At 34.8% G+C, this 16,494-nt stretch overlaps 1 long non-coding RNA gene across 1 annotated transcript; it reads right to left on the minus strand.

Annotated features, from left to right (window-relative positions):
- Positions 1-3,882: 3,882 nt before the first annotated feature.
- LOC130806529 (uncharacterized) lies at positions 3,883-14,149 on the minus strand. The gene is made up of 3 exons (XR_009040319.1): positions 13,685-14,149; positions 9,566-13,122; positions 3,883-9,478 (listed from the first exon to the last, which is right to left on the minus strand). It is a non-coding gene; the product is annotated as an uncharacterized LOC130806529 (long non-coding RNA).
- Positions 14,150-16,494: the final 2,345 nt, after the last annotated feature.

Here is a 16,494-nt window from a genome sequence, read left to right on the forward strand (position 1 = left end):
TATTAGTTGTAGAATATGTCAATTGAGACATTTTATGGTATAGATGAGATTGATTTTAGTTGAAAATAATATTAGGGTTTGAAATAAATATTATAGACAAAATGAGCAGCGACCCTAATGATTGGGCTAGCGACATCTTGTTGAATAATATGTCAACTAGCAACGACGACAATAGCGATGAAGAAAACAATAACCAAGTTCATGGGAGTAGTGAAAATACTCAAAGTGATTCCATAAATAATATGGAAGAGGAAGATGGAGACGATCATCGTCCGAATCTTCCATGCTTACCAACCATAAACAAGTAAATATTTTTATAATCTTATTATCATTAATATTTTTTCATTATTAAAATTTCATTGTAAACTAATTTTGTTGATAATTATAAGATTTTATCCGATATCCGAAAATATCATTGCTTCAAAAATAAGGGCAACCTTTAACTATAAACAAGATGTTGAAGGTATGTAGTAATTGGAAGGGTGTCACCAAACCTACGAAAGATTTTTATTTTAATGAATTTAAAGTATAATTATTATCTAGTTGTTTATTTTCAGACCTATTAAATAGACATTATTTTAAGTATTTTATTTGATGAAACATATATGTATTTAGAAACAATACAAATGGGACCCTCGCCTCGAACCTTTCGTTCGGAGGTCATGGGAAAAAGCCACAAAGCTGAAAAGCAAGCCTGATTTTAAACACCTTCCATCGATAATGAGACTTGGGCGCAATGGAAAGCTGATTGGGAACGCCCAGATAATAAAACTGTTTCGGCTAGGAATTCCTCCAATCGATGTAAAAGAAGAGACAAAGCTGAAGCCACCCATATAGGTGGCTTAGTCCCGCATGCCAGAACAATGCGGGATTTGGTGAGTATTTAGTTAATTAAGTAGTATTATATTGAATTGGTTTATTATCTTTTGTTTAATTTTAAATCGTTTTTTTTAAATTTCAGGAACAATCGAAAGGTCAAAGACCCACAGCTTATGAAATATTTACACGAACACATAGGGTCTTTGACACTGAAACTGGGCATTGTCCCCAATGGACTAATATCAAGTCACAAAAAGTTAACGTGATAATCTTTTAAACTTGTTTATTTCTTTTTTTTTTAAGTATCAATTAACACTTTGTTTATTTGTAATTGATTTCTTTGTTTAATTGAAGGATGAATATCGTGCTTTAATGGAGGAGCATCCAACCCGCGACCCAAGTCAAATTTGGTTGGATGCTATAAAAAATGTAGAAAGCGGGTCAAGCACTAAAAACAAAAAAACAAAGAGGTATTTGGAGTTGGGTCCGCCTCCCAAATTATTTATCCACCTGAGTCAACGGATATTCCGTCTTCTCAGCCTGAACAACCTGATTATGATGCCATCATTCAACAAAGGTTTCCGGATTTAGAAGCACGGCAAATGGAGTTCAACAATCGATTATGGGAAGCGATACGAATGGGAAATGCTCAGACTGCCTATGAAACTCACCAAAGGCTGACTGAACAAATCCAAAGAGAACGAGAACTCTTTTCGAAAATTATTCAATCGTATCTCAATTTGTATCAACCCTCTCCTCCACCTCCTCCTAATCAATGATTATATATATATAATTTTTGTGACTTTGTAAATAAACTTTTGTTTTATATAAAATATGTCCCAGCTCTTGATTTTTATTTATTTGTTTTATGTGTATATATTTTTATCTTAATATTATAACAAATAATATATATATATATATATATATATATATATATATATATATATATATATATATATATATATATATATATATATATATATATATATATATATATATATAATGCGAAATGAAAATTCTGCTTGTACTGAAGACCACATGGCGACGAACAGATGGTCGGCCATGTCAGCCGACAGAATGGCTAGGAACATGTTGTCGCCCAGGTGGCGACGGGGAGGTGGTCGCCATTTGGTCGCCTACTACTGGCGAGAGATTTGGCGAGGAGAGTTTTTGTCGCATGTCAGACTGCTTTTGGCGAGCGGCGGTCGTCGCCAAGTGGTCGCCCCATGGTATTTGAAAATTTGGCAAGGGCATGGCGTCCACTTTTAATTTAGCGACAAACAAAAAGACGACTGCCCTGGTTTCTGTCGCCCGACCCACTTTTTGACCATTTAGCTATCAAAGGGCGACGCAATGTGTTGTACGCAATTTGTTATTTCTTTTGTAGTGTTATAACACACTATTAAACAACGATTAAGGAGGAAAATAGAAGAAAGGTAAGGAAAAGAAATAATAAAAGGAGTTGAGACTTTCTTTTTTTTTTCTTTGTGACAAAGATTTAATTATTGCTTGTTAATATACTCTTCTATCTCTTTAATTTAGTATCAAGAAAGATTAGACTATTTTTAAGATATGACATAGTAGAAAATATTTAGAACCATTGTCAATGTGCAAGTTTACATGCAATCTAATCACAAACAATAACAAAAACTTAACAGATTCTATCTGGAGTGTCAAATCCTTAACCCGGCATCCTCAAAAACGTGCCTATAAACGAGCTTTGATGGTGGCTTTGTTGATTTCTGATGTACACGAAGATCAAACGTGCCAATGGCATCTGTGTTTGTTAAAGTTCAAAACATGCAGCTTTAAGGTCTTGTTCATGAGCTCGGGGAACCCCCTGCAACAGAACTTCAGCAAAGTTACTTTATAATGGTTATACAGATGATACGATTAATACGGATATGAATATAGAGAAAGCTGGATCTGCAATAAGCCATCCTTTACCTTTGATTAAGAAGATTGATATTGCAACTACATTTCCGATAGTGTTTGCTAGAACATGTAAGAATATGCCTTCCATGTAGGAAAGATGAATATCAATAAAATATTTTATTTTATATTTTATACTCCCTCCTATTCAGTCTAAATGTCCCATTTTTATTTAGGGTCAAGTCACCCTAAATGTCTCATTTCCATTTTTGGCATGAAATTTTTACCCTTATACCCTTATTTCACTTAACTTATTTACATTTATACCCTTATTAAACTCAATTAATTTTCTCTTTTTTTTCCCTAAACAATCAATTTAACAATCCTAATCTAAACCTTATTTAATCACTCCCTCCCTTTTTAACCCTAACCTACCCACCCCACGCCTATTTACACATTTCCTTTTATCTTTCTCGTCGTCTTCTTCCTCGAGCCAATCTTCCGTAGTTCTTCAAACCCTAGATTTGGGTTTCCCGCTTTCTTCTTCGTGTATTTGGGTCACTTTTGTTCTCTTCTTCTCTCTTCTACCCCTTATGTTCTTCTGTTCATGGAAAACCCTGACTCCAACAACCTCACTTCTCAATTACCCTAAAACCGCCATTAACTCACTTCTGGAGAAGCTAACCTCACCTGATGTTTCCCCTCTCAAAATCCCTAAATCACCTCTGTTAAACCCTAACTATTATGATGATGAGTTTTGTGACTCATATGAGGACGATTACTCTTCAGTGAAATAGATCCAAAGTGGGGTAGAGAACTAGACTCTGAAGGTGAACCCATTTACACTCCTGAGCCTGATCTTTATCAGGATCTTGAGTACTCTTCTGTAGATGTTGTTTTCTCTAACACTGATTGTGAGGGTGAAGATTGGCTTGATAAACTTGGGTCATTTTCGAGTATGTTTCTGTTCCTGTGGGTGTGTTATGGCTGATGATTTAGGGTTTTTTGATGCATTTTTCATTTGCTCAATGATTTATTTTTTGAGAGCATATTTATTTGCCACTTAAAAAACGAACAAAAGAATAAGGGTTTCGATTGTTTTCCTGAACTTTAAGCGCAAAGATATTCGTTTTTTGCTCAATGATTTCACATTAACAATAATCTGAGAGCTTTGTAACAAATAACCACTTTTTCATTACTGTAAACATGAGTACAAATGTTTCATTTTAAACAACATCAAAATTTTTAAACTTGTTGCTTATATCTAAAACATCCCATTTTCAAGATCTCAAAAATTTGTCCAAAAAATGCATGAGTTTTACGCTTCACTTGGTAAGTGGTTTTCCCTTTCTGTTGTTTTGGGTTTTGCATTTGCTGTTGCCTTGTTGGTTGTTGTTCTGTTCTGTTTCTGCTTCCTGGTGCCCTTCCTTTACAAAAAATTGTTTGCTATAGTTGTAGTTTCTGGTTCCAGTTCTGTTGGTTCTTGTTCTGTTGTATTTGTGCTTCTTGTTTCCCTTCCTTTACAAAAAAACGACTGATGTTGTTGTAGTTTCTGGTTCCAGTTCTGTTGGTTCTTGTTCTGCCCTGAGATTTGTGCTTCCTGTTGGCCTTCTTTTATGAAAAATTGAATGTTGTTCTTATAGTTTCTGGTTCCAATTCTGTGGTATTACTATTGTGCATCATTACTTAGGGCTTCATAAAGACCCCCTTGATACCCTATCATGTCAACCAATTGGTTCATTGTCTCTGAACTCATTCTTGTGAATAAATGTTGAAGAGATTCAACCACTAATTGTTTGTCCACACTAAGATAGTCAGATAATGTCCCCTCCCTAGCAGTCTTTGTTTTGTTCATGTGTGGGATGTGGTAGTCAATACCCCCTTGCCTTTTCATGGTTTCAATCATGCAAGTTTGTAATGTAATGAATACAAATCTCAAACATTATGCACTTAAATTGTTAAAGGCATTGTTCACAGCACTTAGTAATTGTGGTACATTGTAGGCTGCATTTTGATATTGCAAAGCCTGAATTGACCTAAAAAACCTAGGTCTAGTACGTTCATGTCAGGTGAATTTGGTGGTTGTTGTACAAGTTGTATAAAAAAATCATCTTTCATTGCCTCCTCCATGAATTCCTTGTCATTATGTGCTATTTGTGGCTTTACATTATCTTGTTGAATGAAAATGTGCTTTGACATTCCGTTTGGCCACTTTGCTCTTATTGTGGGTATGACATTAGTGATGAGCATTGATCGCTCTTTGGTTATTGACTGTACTGGTTTGGTCTCCAATTCCCCCCTCTTTCAATTCTTTGAGCTCCTTTTGGCAGGCTCTTGAGTATAAAAGGTCATATCCCTATCTTACCATCAAAAAACACGTCACCATTAGTTAAATAAATTGGATTTGCAACAGCACACATAAACATTATTTTTGGAAAGAATCATTTGGATTGACATTCACGATGTGGTTCTACTTCACCCGAAGCTAGGTAGTAAGTCTGTGATTCTCGGGTTAAATAGAAATGTTTTTCATCAATGTGAACAATGTTAGTATGTGGTTTAAATTGGAAAGAATCATTGTTTTCATCATATTGCAACTTAGATAATGCAAACCTTAACCTGTGTAGTTTGTTGTTATCATTCAGTGTGGGTTTGATTGCGTTTGTATGCTTTCTAATTATTCTATCCTTCTTCCACTTGCATACACTTGACTGTGAAACTTGCATTTGCTTTTCCACTGAATGTTGAGTCCCTTTGAATTAAAATTTGATGGACTTGAACTTCTCGTCATCAAATTGAATTTTATTGGGTGCTTGTCTCCTAATCCTCTTGTTGTTGATTGATGCTGTGTTGTTGTTCTCCCTTTGCTTCTGAACTTCCTGCCATAATCTGGTTATTGTTTTCCTAGAGACTTGGTACTCTGTTGCAAGTTCATTAATCGTACCAAGCATCGGTTTACCCTTCTTGTTTAATTTGGTCAATAATTTTTGCATGATTAGTGTTTTTTGTTGGCTGGACAAATTCTTAGTTCCTGCCATTTTGTGGGTGTAATTAATGTTATCGAGTCACTTAGTATTTATGGCAATGAGCTCCTTGTGTGTTGTATTCAATAGTGGCGCCAATGTTATAATGCTTTTAGGTTTTCATTTTTCATTTTGGCACCTATATTCATTGGTGTTTGCTGTTTGGGTTTCTGTTTTCATTTTGTATCTAGTGTTTGGGTTTCTGTTTTCAGTTTGTGTTTGCTATTTGGGGTTTTGTTAGTGTTTGCTGTTTGGGTTTCTGTTTTCAGTCTGTGTTTGCTGTTTGGGGTTTTGTTTTCATTTTGGCGCCTAATCTGTTTTGTGTTTGATGTTTAGGTTTCTGTTTTCATTTTTGGCACCTGATCTCTGTATTTTTTTGGACATCCAATTTGATTTTTTTGATTTACAATGGGATCGTACAATGATGATTTTTTTACAAAAAAATGAAATTTTAGTTGTTTACCATACGGTGGCAATTTATGAGAAGTTTAATGCATTTATTTTTTTTGGTTAACGTTCAAAATCTGAAGTCGAAGACCGCAAAAAAATCCACACCCACATGATCAACAAAGATTTGAACTACACCGAGGCTGTTGAAGATTTGAGAAGGCTGGACGAGATTAAGAAATCGAACTATGTAATTTTTTTTCCGGACTAAGTGTATATTGTAATTGTAGGACGTATGTATTTTAGGTAATTAACCTGAACTACGTAATTTCCAGCTATTAAAAAAAATTATCCACTTTTTGAAGGTGAAAAATATTCACCAATTTAATATTCCAACAAATACATTAAAATTTGGAGGGAATTATTAATTTTCTAATCAAGTCATTAAAAACGCATAACATCACTCTCTCTTACCCTAAGGGTCTCATTTTGACTCACATTAAAATCCGCAAAAAGTCAAATAGGACATTTAGGCTGCATAGGAGGGAGCATTATTCTGATTTAGTTTCCTTAATCTTAATATTCCGTAATATTAAATTTTCTTATTGGATGGTCAAATGATGTATAAATAGAGGTGTTTCTCTCATTGAATAATTAATACAAATCCAGTATTTACCGGATTAAACCCAAACTGAATTCCGCACTATGAATTTCTTCAAGATATCATAGCCAATGGTGTTTTCCGGGGATCGGTGATCAGCCACTGGCATTCATCCATTACCAGAAAAATCAAAACAACATCAACAATCCCCATAGTAAGAGCTCAGGAGAGTAGACATGTTCCAGAACAAGCATACACACAAAAGTGATGAGAAATTTCTTCTCTGAGTCTCTAGAATTCACCCACTTGTCATCATTATACCACTCATTCAAAAGGACACCCAACAAGAACGTCAGGTTCAAAATGGAAACATTACCACCCTCTGCTTCAAAAAAAACATATGTATGGTTGCAGGAAAAAAAAAGAAAGATGAGGTGAATAAAAACAAAAGCAATTGAACCCGTTTTCGACCCAATGGCCTAATGGGTCCCCCAATTCATCACAGACCTCTATAAACCCCAAGAACCCTGATAAAAAAGGAGAATGGACACAACCCTCAAACATTTCCCATCAACAGATTCTGACAATGAAAGTTGAAATTTACCAAAATTACTGTGGAAGAGGGAAACAATCCACCCAATCCCAACTCACAGATAAAAAAATAGCCCAACAAGGCAATAAAACAATGAGAAGAATCCATGAACCCTTGAGTGCCCATCTCGATCCCATTTCTGATCTTTCCAGAACCGCAAGACAATATTTTCAGACAAGTCAGCCAAGATCATAACTATCTCAATTAAGTATACCCGAACTAATGGGATCATTACTTGCACATGAAAATAGATTAAAAAGATTTAACGAAGAACTACTAGAAAAAGTTTTTTAAACTAAATTAAAACTTTCTAATGGTGAAAATAAAAATAGTCATCGTAAAAATTATGAAAAAGGAAAAACATCAACTAATCGTCGTAGCAAGGGGAGAAGAAATTTTAAAAATCAATGGAGTCGAGTAAATAATGAAACTGACCTTTATTGTAAATTATGTAAGAAAACTAACCACGATACTAATGATTGTCGGTATAAATGTAAGAGGTGTAAAAAACACAATCACCTCCAAAAAGATTGTTTGTATCGACAAAAAGAAGAAGCAAACTATTCCGAAAACAATAATTCCGGAGAACAAATATTTTACACTGGATTAAATGCACAAGAAAAAGTGAGATATGGTATATTGATAGGGGTTGTTCAAATTACATCACTGGCAATAAAAATTATTTTGCCACTCTTGACAAAAATGTTAAAACACACATCACACTTGGCAACGGTAAAAAAAAAAGATGTCGCCGGAAAAGAGACAATCGCTGTTAAAACAAAAAATGGCTCATCAAAATTAATTTATGATGTTTTCTATGTTCCCGGACTTGCACAAAATTTATTAAGTGTAGGCCAATTAATTAAAAAAGTATATGTGGTTAAATTTGAGTATAACAAATGTCAAATCTATGATAAAAATAAGGGTCGGATAATAACAATTGTCGAAATGGCTCCTAACACAATATTCCCATTAAAAATGTCATTTGAAAGAAAAATTGGCTTTAAGCTCAATAAATGATGAATACACCTTATGGGCATTTGAGATTCGGGCATCTAAATTTTAACAGTCTAAAATTATTAAAACAAAAGGAAATGGTAATTGGACTACCATCAATAAAAAATGAAAGAAAAATTTGCGAAGGCTGTATATATGGCAAGATGCATAGATTGTCGTTTCCTACCGCATCTTGAAGGGCCAAGGCTCCTCTAGAGCTTGTTCATGCAGATATCTGGGGTCCTACTAAGAATTCGTCTCTTAGCGGAAAAAGATATTTTCTTTTGTTCATAGATGACTACTCCCGCATGATGTGGGTATATTTTCTGGAGAAAAACACAGAAGCTTTTTCCCACTTCATGCAATTCAAAGCCCTCACAGAAAATCAAAGTGGACATTCTCTTAAGATTCTTAGAACGGAACGTGGCGGAGAATTTACAAGCAACGAATTCAACAGTTTTTGTAAAAAGCATGGAATTAAAAGAGAACTTACAGCAAGGCATACACCTCAAAAAAATGGTGCCGCAGAAAGGAAAAGCCGCACTATAGCAGAGATGGCCGCAGCATGATGCAGGGTAAACATCTACCCAAAAGATACTGGGCCAAAGCTGTTGACACGACAGTATATATCCTCAATAGATCTCCCACAAAAGTAGTTAAAGATTTAACACCATATGAAGCTTGGCACAAGAGAAAGCCAAGAGTAGAGCACCTCAAAGTGTTCGGATGCGTGGCTTATGCCCACATCCCAAAGGAGAATCGGGAAAAGCTCGATGAGAAGGAAGAAAAATGCATATTCTTTGGATACAGTCACGAAACAAAAGGATATTGCCTTTACAAGCCTGAATCTAAAAAATTAATCATCTTTAGAGACGTAATTATCGACGAAGCAGCGAAATAGACATGGAAAGAAAAAGAAATTGAAGCTCGCGAAGGAGATACTCTCCCAAGAGATCCAAGTGAAAAAGACGGAGCAAACCAACCAACAAACCCATCATCTCCGAGTCCAAGCACACCTGGAAGTACAAGATTATCCCCAAGCTCAAGAAGCCAAACATCACATTCAACTCCTCAACATCAAGAAGCCCGAAGATCAACACGAGATCGGCAACCGCTATCATGGCTATAAGATTACCATTGTGACCAAGCAATGATTGCTCTCTTCTCTAGTGAGCCACAAACATGAAGCTGCACAAGAAGAAACATGGATTGAGGCTATGAACGAAGAAATCAAAATGATCGAGAAGAATCACACATGGGAACTTGTAGACAAACCACAAGACAAGGACGTCATCGGACTCAAGTGGGTCTACAAGGTGAAACATAAGGATGATGGCTCCATCAACAAGTACAAAGCAAAGGGCTCGTAGCAAAGGGATATGTGCAACAACCAAGAATCGACTTCAATGAAACATATGCACCACTTCTCCGCATGGAGACAATCAGAACAGTCCTGGCATTAGCATCACAACATTAGCTACCAGTCTTTCAGCTCGATGTCAAATCAGCATTTCTAAATGTAGAACTCGAAGAAGAAGTGTACGTCGAGCAACCACAGGGATACGTCAAAGGCCGAGAAGACAAAGTATACCGCCTTCGAAAAGCTCTGTACGGACTCAAACAAGCACCCCGAGCGTGGAACAACAACATCGACAATTATCTTCTCCAACATGGTTTTATCAAGAGTTCGAGTGAACCTTCACTATACATCAAGACACAAGGTAACAATTTTCTCATTTTATGCATGTACGTGGATGATCTAATCTAATACAAGCACACATCCGATGATCGAAGAATATAAAAAGGCTATGATGAAGGAGTACGAGATGATAGACCTTGGTACAATGAAATACTTCCTTGGCATACAAATCAAACAAACCCCGGGAAAAATATTTCTATCACAAGAGAAATATGCAGAAGACCTTCTCAAGAAATTCAACATGGGTGAATGTAAACCGCTGACTACACCAATGGCAATCAATAAGAAGTTATCAAAGTACGATGGCAAACCAAAAGTTGACAGAGCAATGTATCGAAGCTTGGTCGGCTCTCTCACTTATCTCACACATACAAGACCAGATATAGTCAATGTTGTTACATCGTATCCAGGTTCATGAGTGAACCGAGCAAGGATCATCTAACAGCAGCAAAGAGGATTCTCAGATACATTAAGGGAACGAAAAGCTATGGGATCATGTACGAAACTGAAAAAGATTTCAAGCTCACGGGATACATCGATAGCGACTGGGCTGGAAGCGTGGATGATAGAAAAAGTACAAGCGAGTACGTATTTCAGCTTAGAAACTAAGTGCTCTCATGGTCATCAAAAAAACAGGTGACAGTAGCTTTATCATCAACAACAAGTGCAGCATGTGAAGTAGTCTGGCTCAGAAGGATATTAATCGATCTACAACATAAGCAAGAAACACCAACTACAATGTTCTGCGACAACATGTCAACAATAGCAATGGTGAAGAATCCAGTATTTCATAGCAGATCAAAACACAACGAGATACGACATCACTACAATCATGAGTTAATAGACAAGAAAGAGATCGAACTACAATTCTGCAAGATAGGGGAGCAACTCACAGACATTTTCACAAAACCCATATCAACTGATAGATTTATCGAGTTCAGAAGACAACTCATAGTTCAAGATTTTTCAAATTAGGGGGAGTGTTAAAATAATCTAGAAAAATCTAGGATTTTAATTAAACATAAAAATATCTAAACTAAAGAATTAAAAAATAAAAATATCTAAGATAATATAATAGAAGAACCTAGAAAAAGTAATTAAAAAATAAAAAAATATCTAAGATATTTTAGTAAACTTATAACCAAACTCATCACTATAAATACCCATTGATGTAATCAATTTTTGGCAATGAATAAGAATATTCATTCTACAGATTCACTCATCTTCCTCTCCAAATAAATCAATTCACTATTTTACCATCTAAATTTTTCTACAAAACAATTTTTTGCTGCTCGAAAAGGTACCTATCAAGCGAAAAATATATCATACAAAATCGGACCAACTACTAATTCACCACCAACGATCAATCCATAATTCCGACAAAATTCAAGCATAAATTCTAAGACTAGCAATGTTGCGATGATTTAGATTATACTTTAGATCTAAAAGAGCTCTCGGGATCGAATCGTAGAATTTTATAGTTATTATGAGAATTTGCTTTCAAAGACAAAATAGAACGCACTGATCCAATTTGCAAACAAGATTAGGTTGTTTGGGAATTTTTTTGGTAATTAATTTATCGGGCAAGATAGTCTGCAAGTTGTTTTGGATTCTTTTTGTTGAATAATTTATCGGGCAAGATTTTTTCCATCTTTACTCGTGAATATTTTGGATTAATGTATAAATTATTTTCATTGGCTTAATTTTATTTTAGAGAACATTTTTGGATTATATTATTATCGTCTTTATTTCTAAGTAAATACTAGTATTGTGAACTACATGAAAAATGTTTTCATGATTACAACTATTCTGAGAATTTGCTTTCACTTTTACTCAAATTCCATTGGATCAATTAGTAAGTATGACTTTATGTCGGAGCTTTCGATTGAAGCTTTACTCCCTCGTCCCATAGAGTTTACCCCATTTGACAAAAAAATTCTCACATTAAATGATCAAAGGGGCCAAACTCAGAGAGACAAAATTAAGCTTTTGATTTACCTTGGTGATATACTATTTCTATTTTGGTTGGTAATTTGGGTAAGTGCTTTAATTTTAGTTAATCTGATCAATATTAAGCTTTTTACTAGTCCTTATCCACTTATGATAATATTATTTTTTAGGCTTTGAGTCCGGTCTAGACTCGACTTTATACCCTAATGGGTCTAGTTTCTACACCCTTAAAATTAGGATTTCGGTGTGGCCGACCCTAAAATAAGGGTATGACGCCAGAGTCTCTGAAATGTCTATCCCTAATCTCAAGAACTATCTCAGGCATTGGCTGAGAATTCATTGAAACTCTAACCATTCAGCCTATAAGTCATAGGAGGGATATCTTGGTGGATAGAACTTCCTTATTCAAGCCAAATTGAAGATAAAACCAACAATAAGGTGGCGACCCTAGTTGTCTCCGACAACTTGTCAAAGTGTGGCACTGATAAGGTCTTTTATTGTCTCCTCAAGGCATTTGTTGACCCAAATATAACAATCCTCACCTATGGCTCTCTAGTTCTCATGATAGTCTACCCCGCACGCTTAGACTAACTATGTCATTAACGTTCTCAAACCTTTTCCTGTGCACCGGGTAGTAATTCAACAAAACTCTTAAAAGAGTTGTCTCCTTATGATGTGAAAGTACTCGTTGTGCCACACGCTTAGTTATCACTAGTCCAAGCACTTTAGTGCCTTCCCTTAATGTAGTTGTCTTTAGCAGACTATATATGACAAGCAACTAAAGTCTCTTTTAGTGTTTCATAATAGTTTTTTGGATTATGGGGGGCAGCTCAAAGCGACATAGAGTTGTCGTAGCAAGGTCTTTATGCCACTTAAAACAGTTTGTCACATGTTTAAGCCATCAAGAGCTGTTCTTCAAGGTGGATAACGCGTCACATCCATCATGCTAACTTAGTGCATGACACATGCCCTTGGGACCAAAGCCCCAATGTAAAACGATAATCCAACAAGAAGCATTTGAGGCCACACATATACTCTTCTCATTACATTCATTTCTACCTCTAGCAAATTTTAATTCTTCATTCATTTTATCGAAGCCATTTTCGACCAAGCTTTTCCATTTCAAAGCTCCAACTTTTCACTTCTTGTGCATTTTTTCACCCTTTTTTGCATATGACCAAACCTACATAAACGAATGTGAAGCAATAGGTTGTCAAACTCCCATATATTGTCCGAAACCATGAGATATTCATTTAACCAGTCTAAAATGTGGTTTTTTACACCATTACCACGTAAGTGGTACCGGTTTGATAGATTAAAAGACCTTTACAACTCGGTCAATACAACAACACGGTGGGATCACATGTCTCCTTTCGGCCATCCTATGAAGACTTTTCTCTCAGTCTCTCGAGAGGACGCTATATACTTCTCCTTACACTTCTAACTAAGTTAGGAATGAAGTATTAATTTATTGTATCTACAACATTTCAGTGTGCAATTTCAAAAGTCCAAGCTGCTACGATCTTCCATGATGCATTAAGCTTGCTATTATAACTTGTGTTTTGGTTTTTAATTAGATTTATAGTAGCAAAAAAAAAATACGAAATAAAATAAACAAATAGGCATTAGAATTTTCCAGTTACGCTAGAAATGAAGAATTCTAACTCCAAACTAATCAAATTTGCAATTACTAACTAAAATTATTCGATAATTTACAAAAGAAATAGTTAGGTTTGCAGGCTAACCTTGATTATCGATGTTCTAACATGCGGCCAAATGAATCAAGTGCCTTCAGAGTTATAATCAAATTTAAGTGAGAAAATACAACGGCAAATTCCAAATAATTCCTGCTTGTGAATTGCAAGGAAATCTCTGAGTGAGCACTGAGCAGTAACATTACGAATTTGTGATGATTCAACAATTTGACTGCTTCGGTTTGAGAGAATTTTAGAAGTGTTTCGAGTGTCCGATTCTCCATAAAATCAATGGAAGAAAGAGGAAGATAAGCAATTACGAACCTTAAGTTCGTTCCATTAATGTCGAAAACTCGATTCTTCTCTTCAGACTTCACAATAGGCACAATAAGTGGAGTGTTGGTGTGTATGACTTTTGACTGTTATTGATGATTGCTCGAGAGAATTTTCAGAAAATAAAATAAAATGACGGAATCTTTAACAGAATATTCGAATATAGGAATGTACTTCTTCCCTTTATTATACTCCATATATTTTACTTTGTTATGTTATTCAATGTGTTGTCTTAGACTTTTAGTCATTTATATTCTAATACATGATTAAAAATTACAAAAAAATTAATATTTAATATTTAAAGGATTCAAATAAAATTTTATTTGACTATATTTTTCTTATACATTAACCCGTAAAATATAAAATAGGTTTAAATAATAAACAAAATAAAAAATACTTGCATACCAAGTATCTTAAAAACGGATGTAAACTTGTTTTTAGGGCATTTGTCAAGAAGAATTTGCAACAACATGCTATTGCATTATCGATGATTAAGAAAATGGTTTGAATATATATTTTTTTTTTTTTTGAAATGAATTGAATGATTAAATTTTGTGCGCTGAGATTTTCTTTGAAAGGATTGAATTTTCCACTTAAATATTAGTTGTCTTAATATTGGAAAAAAAAAAAGCACAAATTGTATAATTCCTGTAACGGCCCGGTTTAAGTGACCCGGAAATATCATATGAGAACATGAATCCGGCTCACAAACGGACGCGAGAAAACTCATCTTTACTCGGATCATCAACGTTCCAACGGTAAAGGAATATGGTCAACAAAGTAAACAGCGCCAAACAAAACAAAACAAACAAATCAGCGGAAGTCTTTACATACAACTCGAGAACCCACCGGCCTCTAGACTAACTAAAATTGTACGAGATAAAAAGAAAACATCATAAACTTTGATTACATAAACTGAGTTATTTAGACTCATTACAAAGTAAGTCTAGAATAGTTACAGGGTTCTAAGCTGAATTCTCACTCCAGCCCCCTCCTGCAGTTAACCTGCTGCACGTTGTATGATAACACGTAGCAGGATCCAAAGAACAACCAATACACGTCAGAGACTTCATACATATACTAAACAGGTTGAATACAAGCATTGTGTTTACCCTAGCATGCAAAGGCTCTATTATGTAATCTTTATTCATTATTTCCAACCTTGTAACGTTGCCCGTCCTGTTCGGGTCGTACAAGTCATATTCCAAATTTGTTTTGGTGGAATACACTTGGGAGAGCAAATCCCAAGGCAACCACCTACCTAAGACGTTGCCCGTCCTGTTCGGGTCGCCAAAGGCTAAATATGCATACCCCCATGGTGACCATAAAGATCCCTGAATGCCATGGGAAAAATAGTTGATAGTTTTCCAATTTATTTGTTAACCCTTTTGGGTAACATATCCATAAATTCTCAATTTCCACATAATTATTTCATATTATTTGAGGTGTCTAATCCTTATGTGATTACAATGCCTTGATTAGGAATAAAACAACATTACTTGCACAACCATATAAACAGTATGGTCTAAGTGTGTACCTTTGAACGTTGCAAACACACGTTGTTCAAGCACAATTAAAATTTCGCCCTCTTATGAAACGAGGTCCTAAATAACACAAAACGATCACGTATTAGACCGCGTTTACACATTAAATCCACTCAATACCATTAAGATATCACTAAGACTTGATAATTTCAAATGTTTTCATCAAACTCCCAATAGTTCCAAATTTTACATTCTGACCAGAAACTTTTATGACCATTTCGGACAGTTTAGAAAATTCAAATTAAAAATCCGACTTCACCGCTGCGTCCGGAACGCATCAATTATCTTGGGTACCAAATTTCATAATTTCTAGCATCCGATTACTATTTTTAATTATTTTAAGCGTTTTAACGAGTTTTAAAACGCATCGGTTAAATAAAACAACAACGAAACACACCTAATACTCGGATCGGGGCGCCACTACCGAGGCAGCAGTTGCAGTCCGAAATTCCTTCTACTTAAATTATTTTTATTTTATATATTTTTTTCTATTTAAATTATTTAATCCTTTTTAAATCTCCATACCAAAATACACCTAACCAAAAACCAAATTACATTTTACTAAAATAAAACAAATAAAACCAAATCTCCTATCACACAATCCACTTGATATTTCCACACATGTAACAATACATAAAATCCCCATCAACAATCTAAACCATCATCAAAAACATTAAACTAGCAACTTAAGATATACTCATCCACAAGATCCCTCAAGAGCAATTAAAGTTTCATAACCCATAATAATTAAATTAAGTACTTGATTCTCTTATCAAATTAAAATTTTGTAGAAAATCATATATCATCATTTTTTTTTTTGAAACAAAACATATATATAAGGACAATCCTTTAAACAAATCAAATTTTGTTAAAGGATTTATAAACTCATGGATACTTACATTACTTAATTGATACAATTAAAATTTCTTTTAACAAACTAAAATCTTGCTAGAGAAATATAAATTGTAAAATAAATCCATTTTA

This window comes from Amaranthus tricolor, chromosome 2 (genome assembly GCF_026212465.1).
Source record: "Amaranthus tricolor cultivar Red isolate AtriRed21 chromosome 2, ASM2621246v1, whole genome shotgun sequence".
Classification (NCBI taxonomy): Eukaryota; Viridiplantae; Streptophyta; class Magnoliopsida; order Caryophyllales; family Amaranthaceae; genus Amaranthus; species Amaranthus tricolor.